The sequence below is a fragment of the Grammomys surdaster genome, unplaced genomic scaffold (assembly GCF_004785775.1).
Source record: "Grammomys surdaster isolate TR1022 unplaced genomic scaffold, NIH_TR_1.0 182, whole genome shotgun sequence".
NCBI lineage: Eukaryota > Metazoa > Chordata > Mammalia > Rodentia > Muridae > Grammomys > Grammomys surdaster.
In genome coordinates, this window is record NW_021604627.1 from 2,339,185 (window position 1) to 2,348,818 (window position 9,634).

At 49.4% G+C, this 9,634-nt stretch overlaps 1 long non-coding RNA gene across 1 annotated transcript; it reads right to left on the reverse strand.

Annotated features, from left to right (window-relative positions):
* Positions 1-4,652: 4,652 nt before the first annotated feature.
* LOC114621534 lies at positions 4,653-9,194 on the reverse strand. The gene is made up of 4 exons (XR_003711448.1): positions 9,107-9,194; positions 7,837-8,064; positions 6,562-6,741; positions 4,653-4,935 (listed from the first exon to the last, which is right to left on the reverse strand). It is a non-coding gene; the product is annotated as an uncharacterized LOC114621534 (long non-coding RNA).
* Positions 9,195-9,634: the final 440 nt, after the last annotated feature.

Here is a 9,634-nt window from a genome sequence, read left to right on the forward strand (position 1 = left end):
TGGTCATTTTTTTTTTTCAACTTGACACAAGTTACAGTTATTTGGAAAGAAGGCCCCTTAATTGAGAAAACTGGTCTATCAGACCAGCCCGTGGGCAAGGCTGTGGGGCATTTTGTTGATTAGTGATTGATGGGGGTGGTGCCGCTCCCAGGCAGGTGATCATCAGTTGTATAAGAAAGTAGGCTGAGCAAGCTGTGGGGAGCAAGCCAGTCAGCAGTGTTCCTCCGTGGCTTTGCTTCACAGGCCATGACCGAGAGGCTGGAGTGTTCTTCTGTAGGAGCCAGGCTGTAAGCAAATCCAAATAGTCCCAGCACACAGTCCGTGGAGTCATGGGGAGATAAATTGAGGCTCTACCCAGTGACCTACTATTATCCTCCAGCCCCCAGCCTCCGAGTCTTCCAGCTTCGGTCCCAGATGTGAAGAAGCAGAGAGATGAGCTGCTGTCTGTGCTGTCCTCATCTGATCTTTAGACTCCATCACTGTGCTGGGTCTGTGTACTTACCATTAAGTCTCGGAAAATGTTATCACCCAGCTTTTAAAACGGAGACAGCTGGAGAGGTTGAGTACATAGTTGGAGTCAGGGCAATGTTGCCTGAGTCTTGGTTATTGTCTTTATGGAGATGGAATCCCAACTAATAATTGGGTTTGGCTTATGAGGACCAGGGAGTTTGGCTCATCTCTCTGCAAAAGTCTTAAACTTTCTGTTGGGTCTCAGCTCTTTAAAGAATTCACTTCTTCATCTAACAAGAAGACTTTATACGCTCAAGCATGAGACAGGCACAGAGCAAATCTCAGAGAACCAATGACTTTATAAGTAAATATGTAATCCCCAACAGAGAAAATGCTTCAAGGCCACGGTCAGTGCCTGCTGCTCAAGAGGGTAAGAGAGGACCTAGATTCTGTTTGGGATGTTGGTAAAGTGTCTGCTGGCTACTTTTTAAGTCAACTTGATACAACCTGGAGCTTTTTGGGAAGAGGGACCCTTAGCTGAGAAAACCTCAACCTGCCCTATGGACAAGCATGTGGGGCATTTTGTAGATTAACGACTGATGTGGAAGGCCCAGCCCACTGTGGGTGATGCTAGCCCTGGGCAAGTGATCCTGGATTGTAAAACAAACTGAGCAGGCCACGGAGAGCAAGACAGTAAGCAGCATTCCTCCATGGGTCCCGCCTCCAGGTTTCCACCTTGAGCTCTTGCCTTTACTTCCCTCAGTGATGGACTGTGATGTGGAAGTGTAAGCCTAGTAAACTCTTTCCTCCTCAAATTGCTTATGTTTTCAAGGTCTTATCACAGCAATACAAATCCTACCTAAGATAGTGTCTTTTAGGAAGGGGACCCCTCCTCTCCTTCCCTGCATCCTTCCCACTCGCCTTCCTTCTGTTTTTCTGACTTCACGTCTTTAAAGGCATGAAAGGGATTGGAACGTGGCCTACCCTGTGGTGCTGAGGATGAAACCGAGGGTTTAGAGCATCCTAGGTGAGTACTGTCACCAAGTTACATCCCCAGGGACTTTAAAAAAAATTTTTTTAAATGGTAGTTGGATATACACATACTAAACAGCAATCTCCTGCATGACTTTAGAAACCTCTATGGGCATTTACTGGGAAATGCATAGAAAGCAGGGACTCTCTGAGGAACGTTGTCAACTTGATTACATCTAGAATCAACTAATCAAAGCAGTTGGTATGCCTGGGGGGGATTTCTTTGGATTATTAGAGGAAAAAAAAAAACCTAAATTCTACACCTTCTGGCAGCTGCCTATATTAAAGGACGTAGAAGAAGGAAGCTTTTGTTTTTTTCCTGCTTGCTCTCACTCTGGATGGCAAGTTCATCTATCCTGTTGCTGAGGCATTCTTCCATGGGATTCCAACATAGACTGAACACTAGCTGAGACATTCGACCTCATGGACTAAAACAACTACTGGGTTTGTTGGCGTTTCTGAGAGGCAGGCGTTGTTGGACTAGCTGGATGACAGTCTATCAGCCACTCTTATGAACCCTGTTTGTGTGTATATACATATATTTGAAGAGTGATCCTTAGTCCCTGGGAGCCAGAGAGCACAGTTTATGGGCCATGTCTCAGCCAGGATCTTCTGCTTCCAGAAACCCAAGTGCAAGGAGTAAGAACTAGTTCTGGAGAAGGAGAAGTTTACACACAGGCAAGAGAAAGAACCAGTTGTATTTGGGAAACCCAGAGGAGTGGAGATTACTTGCAGAGTGTGGATAAGCTCCAGGAACAAGTCAAGTCTGTCCCAGCCACTGTCACATGCCTGTGTTTGTCAATCATAGCCCAGGAAAATGGAAGAAATAGCTCCTTGAGTAGGTCTTGAAAGGAAAGGGTGGGCCTGAGGCTGGTCCAGAAGCACCTGATCTCCCCTCCATTAACAGGGTGGTGGTGGATGCTTTCTGTGTGTGCAATTGCTCCTTCCCATCTGCCTGCCATGGTACCTGTCAAGTGCAGCACTCTCCCAAGTGTAGCTGTGATGTGGACCTGATGGTGGGCACTCACAGTTGGCACACCCCACCCACCTTCCACTCTGAGTGGCAGCTATTACTCTGCCTGTGACTGCACCCTCCACCTATAACATGCTCAATAGATGTCACCTCAATACGCAACCTGACTTTTAAAACTATTGTGCTTATGGTGTATGTGTGTATGTATGTGTGTGTGTGTGTATTCCAAGGACAATTGGCAGGAGTTGTTTCTATCCCTTTACCACGTGGGTCCCAAGGATCCAATTTGCGTCTTCAGGCTTGGCAGCAAGGGCCTTTACCCACTCTCCATCTCTCCAGTTCACACAGCCTGACTCAAAAGCCACACTCCTGTTTCTTACTACTCCGAGGAACCCAGGGTTTCTACAACAGTCAGGAAGGTACAGCCTGGGCAGAAAGAGCTGGAGCGATCTGGACAGGAGTTGCCTAGGCTTACCTCCTGAGACTTCCAGCTGGCTGGCTCTATCCTGGTGTGCTGCACTCCGATAATCCTCTTCTCAGAGAGCCAGAGCCCACGCCTAACTATTGATCGCCCCTTACTTTATGGGAACCTAGGACAAGTGTACACACAGAGGCCCGCACACCGTATCTGTAAATATTTAACAATGAAAATGGAGCTTGCAGGCTGTTTCTTAGAATATGCCCATGAGCATGCCTTCCTGGTGATAGGGAAGGCCAGGTATGAATTTAGATTTTTTTTTTTTAATCCCCCAGAGTTTGTTTCAGTCTGAAGCATTGACATGCTAGAGAACAGGCTCCCATTTTCTCTGCTCCTTTCTTCTGATGACACCAAAAGGGGCCTTATGTGCTAACATGTGTATGCTACCCTCAACCCATTCATGTTTGTCTTGATCTGCTCTCTGGTCTGTCCTACCCCCAGCCAGCCCTCCCCCTGACAACAGAAACCTCATCCCATCACTCTGACCTTCCTCCCAAATTATTCTGTTAAAGTTTCTTTGTCTATGTGTTAATGTTAGGAGTCAGGGTCTGCAGGTGATTAGGTCACAAGGGTAGAGAGAGATCTCTCATGAATAGGATTTGTGCTCCTATAAACGAGGTGTGTGTGTGTGTGTGTGTGTGTGTGCACCCGTGCACGGTGAGGGCACTAGACAGTGGTTCTGTAGATAGAGGCACCTGCACCGAGCCTGATGGTCTGAACCTGATCCCACAGACCTACTTGGACAAAGGACAGAACTGACGCCCACACATTGTCCTCTGACCTCCACACTATGACAAGCACATGCTCTCCATCACACACATAGAATAAGTAAACAAAGAAAATTAATAAAATTAAGAGACTTGTGGGGAAGCTATCTAGCCTTTCACTTGGGTGAGCAAGAGATGCCACGGCATCCTGAAGACATACTAAATCGGCACATGCCACACTCAGTACTGAATCTTGAAGACCTACTAAAGCAGTACATGTCCCATACTGAAATCAGCAAGTGCCTTCATCTTGTACATCCCAGCCTCTAGAACCACACAGTTCTAGAAATAAATGAATAAACATCTGTGGCTTATAAATTATCCAGTCTCAAGTATTTGGTTATGGTAGCAGGAAAGGAGGTTTACATAGGCACTGGTGATGGGCTGAGGTCTGTCTCACAGGGAATTCTGGACTCTCAGGGTCCCAGAAAGGGGAGCACAAGCCCCAGGTTGGTCTCTCTTTGGTTTGGGGGATTCTTGTTCCATATGTACAGGCATGATCAGACTGCCCAGTTGTAAGTTTCTTTTTCATTTGTTTGTTTGTTTATTTTTGTCAGGTTCTCAATATAGATCAGACTGGCCTGAGGCTCACAACCCTCTTGTCTTAATTTTTCTAGGGCTGGGATTGCGCTGCATACCAGCACACTTGGCTAGATCATTTTTATCCCAGAGAGCAGATCAGCTTTTCTCAGAAGTGCTCCATGCCCTGTGAATGGTCAGTTCCCTTTTCCTCTTCCTGGACAGTTACTAGGTGCTTTTATTTGCATTTGTAACCGCCTATGATGTCTGTTTAAAACACTTTGCCAGGAAGTACCAGCACTGGCCAATCAGAGCACATGCCTACTCAGTGCTGTGGCAATCAGGCGTTAGCCTGTTTGTTGCTAGGCTATGGGGAGCACTGAAGAGAGGTCAGGGAAGTCCACTGGATGGTGAGCCTTGAAGAAAGAGGGCATTTGTCATCAATATGGAGATATTTTAATACTTTAACAATGCTACCGCTGAAGCTCTGGACATCGGCTCTGCATTCTGTGTTTTTCTTGCTTTTGTTAGTGGCAAGCATCATCTTCAGACAGTCCCAGTCCCTCTTGAGACTTAGAAGTGGTCCATGGTAAAGAAAGGCAGGTCTCCAAGGGGGCTCTTTCAGTTGAGAGAGGTCCCATTTGTCCTTTTCCCCTTTCTTCCTAAACTTGTCCTGCTTGGAGCAGCATTAGGACTCCAGCAGCCAACTGAGCAACCTTGAGGAAAGTCAGATGCTTTAGAAATGTAGAAAGCTCACGTCCCTGATGACTGGGCCAGCTTTAGACTGTCTACCTCTGGAATCACAGCTGTGCAAACCTCTGGAGTTAGGTCTATGATTAGCGCTTGTCTTGAAATGCTAACTTGTTTCTGGTCTAGTCCCCAGTGCCCGAGCCTCCTCAGAGCTGACCCAGGATAGGGAAGAAGAGAGAAAGGAAAGGCACGTGCTTCCCTCTTGAGAACTTAATTTTGTCCGTGAATCTTCAAAACCATTCTGGTCACCAGTGTAACTCACATCACTTTGAAAGGAGAGAGGACTGGTCTCAGAGATTGTGTGGTTTAGTAGACACAGATCTGGGGCCAATGCCTGGTTTTCAGGACCCAGGAAACCATGTCCTACTCTATCTGACACCACGTATTCGGAAGAAGGGTATTACAGGAAGGGTCCTTCTTAAATCGCTCATCTTTCTCCGTAAAGTCCTCTAGAAAAAGAACCAGAAAATCTCAAGAAGGCCACAGGTCAAGAGGATGAGGAGAAGCTGTGAGGCAGGCTGTAATGCCACCCCACACTGAGGGAATGGAGGCCTCTGAGACCTTAAAATGGCTGCCTGCTTTTGCAGGATTCTCAGGCTGCACCAGCCTGTGCTCTGAGCACTTGATCCCCTGAAATCTGACCTCAGAGGGCTGTCACAGTAGGAGGCGGCACATTAATTATCCTAAAGGTCACCACCAGATCTTTCTTGAAGCCTGAGCACCTGGAGCCTGAGTCCTCACCAGGGCTCAGGCCTCTGCCAGACTCCCTTCCATTCTCCCTGCATTTTAGGGGAGACCTGAGCTCTTTGAGGTCTCTGCTCCTGATATTTACTCTACTGAAGCCGAGTTAAGGGAGAGGGTTCTTTTTCCTGTCCTCTAATCTGTCCAGGAGGCTTGCAGAGGCCTCCTTCTCCCAGAGCAGAACAGGCACAGGACAGAACAATGGCTTTTCTGGGTACTTGAGAAAATCGATCGTACCCCATGCCACAGGACCTTCCCATGGCCTGGCAGGTTGGGGCCTAGCAGGTTTGGGCAGCCCGTTCTCTGTCCTGGACTCCCCTCTCAGATCATGGACCTACTGAGAAGTATCTCACCTCCCAGGACTCCCTGCCCCAGGCTCCCAGGCTGTGGAGATGGAAAGCAGACCTTCCTGACTGGTTAACTTCAGTAGAGATGCTAAGGCTCTCGTGGAGGCCACAGCCACTGTATTCTTTCCCTGTGTTCCTTGGGGATCTGGAGACTCCATACGGTTCTCATTTGCAGCTCGTTCTTGAGGAGGCCTCATTTCCTCACCACACACTCCTGATGTGGTCAGGGTCTCCGTCCTCCAACCCGTGGGGATGGGGGCAGGGCCTCCCCAGCACTGGCTTGCCTTCCCCACACCCCTCCTTTGGCCTCTGCCCTTTCTCTGCATCCTCCTCCCCCAACACCTCACGTCTTTCAATTCCTGCTCCCGCACCCAGGAGACTGTGGTCTGGACTGGGACTGACCGTTGCCTTGACAGAAATGCCCTTTCTAAAAGTTTTCCTCACTCTCTACCTAACCCGGCATGTGTGGAAAGTCTGGGGGTCGGGGGTATGAACACTACATACCATTGGATGGCGCCTCCTGAGGTCATGAGACCCACCAAAGTCCCAACAGAGCAGTTTGTCAAGCCTTCTCCAGCTAGAAGGCTCCAGTGGCCTTCATTTCCACACCTTTGCCTCTCTGCTCCCCAAACAACTTCCACTCCACACCTCTCAGAACTTTGATCTCTCAGGGAGCCAAGGGAGCTGCGAAGAGAAACGAAAAGAGCAGTGGGCCCTCGCTCTGGCTGAGTGATGGGTTTATTGTTCACCTCTCAACAAGGAGCAGGGAAAGGAAAAAAAGTGAGAGAGAGCAGAAGGGTCGAAGGCTCCCAGCCCACCGTTTTTTAGTGGCGGTGTACTTCATCTCTGTGCGCCTGTCTCCTTGTCTGTAAACGGGGCAAACGGGTGGAGTTCAGGGTGATACTGTGAGCACAACGCCAGGCGCAAAACTGAGCGCCGTTCTCACTAAGGTGTTAAGAGATGAGGGCTCAAAGTCACAGGGGACTTTCTCCTCCTGCACTGGCTTCTGCTTCAGGTCTAACCTCCACTTTCACTGGCCAGGTCTCATTCCAGAAGATTCTGTTCTCTTTATCGGCAGTTCTCTGGGTCTTGGTCAGCTAGGACCTGGCTGGGGCTCGGGGGGGTGGGGTGGGGGGGGTGCTTGCCTCAGTTGCCTGAGGTCCCTATAGCCCACAGAGAAAAGCCAGAGAGTAGGGCTTGCCCTCCGAGGCTGCCCCTTCAGGGTACTCCTTTTGTCTCAGGCTGGACCCAGGATGAATAGCTGTAATGAGGAGATCAAAGCAGTTTCCATGGGCTTGGCCTGAGGGGACCCCTTTGATGTGCCAGCATCCCTTCAACCCCCACTACCACCCTGGAGTCCTTGCTGTTCCTTCCGGTTTGTTCCCCAGCCAGGCCAGCAAGGCAAGCCGCGCCGGTGGCAGGGACCCATTTGTTTACTGAATCAGCAGCTATGGAGGTTAGCTTCGGTGCTGCTTGGTGTACTGCAGCAGGCCGGGCTGGTGAAACCCAGCAGGTTCCACTGAGCTTCTCTCACAAAAACGAAAAACAAAACAAAAGACAGAAAAAGGAAAAAAAAAAACCACAAAAACAGAAAATGTGAATCCCAATCTGTAAAGGAAGGATGCGCCAGCAAACACTGGCTGCCTGCCTCTGGGCTCTAATTAGATGCAGATCCTGCTGAGTCTCCCAGACCTTGGCCCAGGGAAGGCTGGGATAATCTCCACTCCACCAACACTCCCCCCTTTTTTTTCAACGGTAGGTGCTCCTGTTAGGGCTTACCTGAAGAGGTTGAAGTACTTTCCTTAGGGTCTGTGTGAGAGCCTCGGTGGGCCGGGCGGCTGCACTACCCATTGAGAAGGGAAGTGTGGTTGAGGCACACGGGCCCAGCAGGCCTCCCGCTCCTACCAGGCCACAGAGCTCCATTAGTCTGCTTCTGGGACTCTGGTCCCTCCTGCTAAAGTCCATAGTTCACTTGGTGGGGACATATCCCTTGCCAGAAGGAAACAGCTGTTCAGAGATTAAAAAAATATTTGAGAGAGCAATGCTAGGGAGGAGGGAGACCCTGTACCCCAACCTGTTCGAGGAAGCAGATAAATGGAGTCATCTAGCAACTGCTTGTTCACTATTCCCCACCCCTAACCCAACCCCCACCTTGCCTCCCACTGGGTTTGTAGCCCCGGCTGTCCTGGAACTCAGGCTGGCCTCAGAGAGCCTGCCTCAGAGAGCCTGCTTGATTCCTAAGTGCTGGGATTAAAGGCATGTGTCGCCCCCGAGACACACACACACACACACACACAAACACACTCACACACACACACACACTTCTCTGTATCTTGTGCTGGTCTGAAGGTCTAAAACTTCCTATGTAGCCCAGGCTGGACTCAAACTTTCAATTCTCACCCCCCACCCCGACTCCCACCCTCACTCCCATGCTGGGATGATAGACAAGCTTCACCATACCTACATAGCAACTATAAAGCTTTTACTAGGCAAGGGTTCAGGGAGTGGCTCTTGCTACAGCAGTGGGATTTATAGCCTTAGAAGCTAGGAGCACATCTGAACAGACAGAAACTCCTACCACAACTTGTATTGTAGGGGCCCAGGGACACAGAGAAGAGACAAGTATAACAAATAATAGAGAAATGCTACAGAAAAAGGACAAGGACGGAAAGGGAAGAGGGAGGGGACAGTGAGCTGCTAGGGCAGCGACTGTATTGAATAGGGTGATCAGAGAATCCTCTTGGAGGTGACAAGAGGAGGAAAGGCTGGGAAACAAAGCCCCAGTTCAGGTCCACTGGAAAAGCACTTCCAGCTCTTCCCACTAAGCCGGCTCTCTGGCCGCCATTATTTGTTTTTTGAGATAGGATCTTACTGTGTATTCCAGGCTGGTTGCCTCCAACTCAGACTCTCCTGACTCTACCTCCTGAGTGCCAAAAGTACAGGCGTGTGACACTGTTCAGCCAGTCACGGGTGTTTCTAGCATGCATGTTTCCAAATGCTCATGCAGAAGAAGGAAGCTTCAAAGATTCTGATATTGAGTTTCTGATACCTGCTGCTGAGTGTTGTGTATCCTGGTTGTCAGGCATACAGCATCCTCTTCATTCCAGGTGCTCTGTGTGTGTGTGTGTGTATGCGCGCGCGTGCTCTGTTCTGTTAAAAATAGGACAGAAAACAATGACAACACGAAGCACTGAGGTGACAGGTGGAGAGAGTGCAGCGCCTCCCAGGATCAGAGGAGCCAGAAGGCTTTCTGGAGAGATATTTGAGCAAGAGTTTGGCAGGCGAACAGAGAGAGAAGGGCAATTCCCAGAGCTGAAAGACCTGTGTACAGGATTGAAAACTTGAAACAGCAGAGAAGCTAGGTAATCCAGGGAGGATCGCACACCCATGTACACTGTGCTATGTATCTGAGGTTAGGGAGGAAGCTGCCGGGAGAACAGAGCAGGCTGGAAACCTGCTACTCACAATCCCCCCAGCTCCATACTCCAGTCCCTCTCTATTTATACCTACGGCTCATGATGAGAACTCAAAGATGGATCTGGGGGTCACTGGACCACTTTGCCTCTTCTCTTTTCTT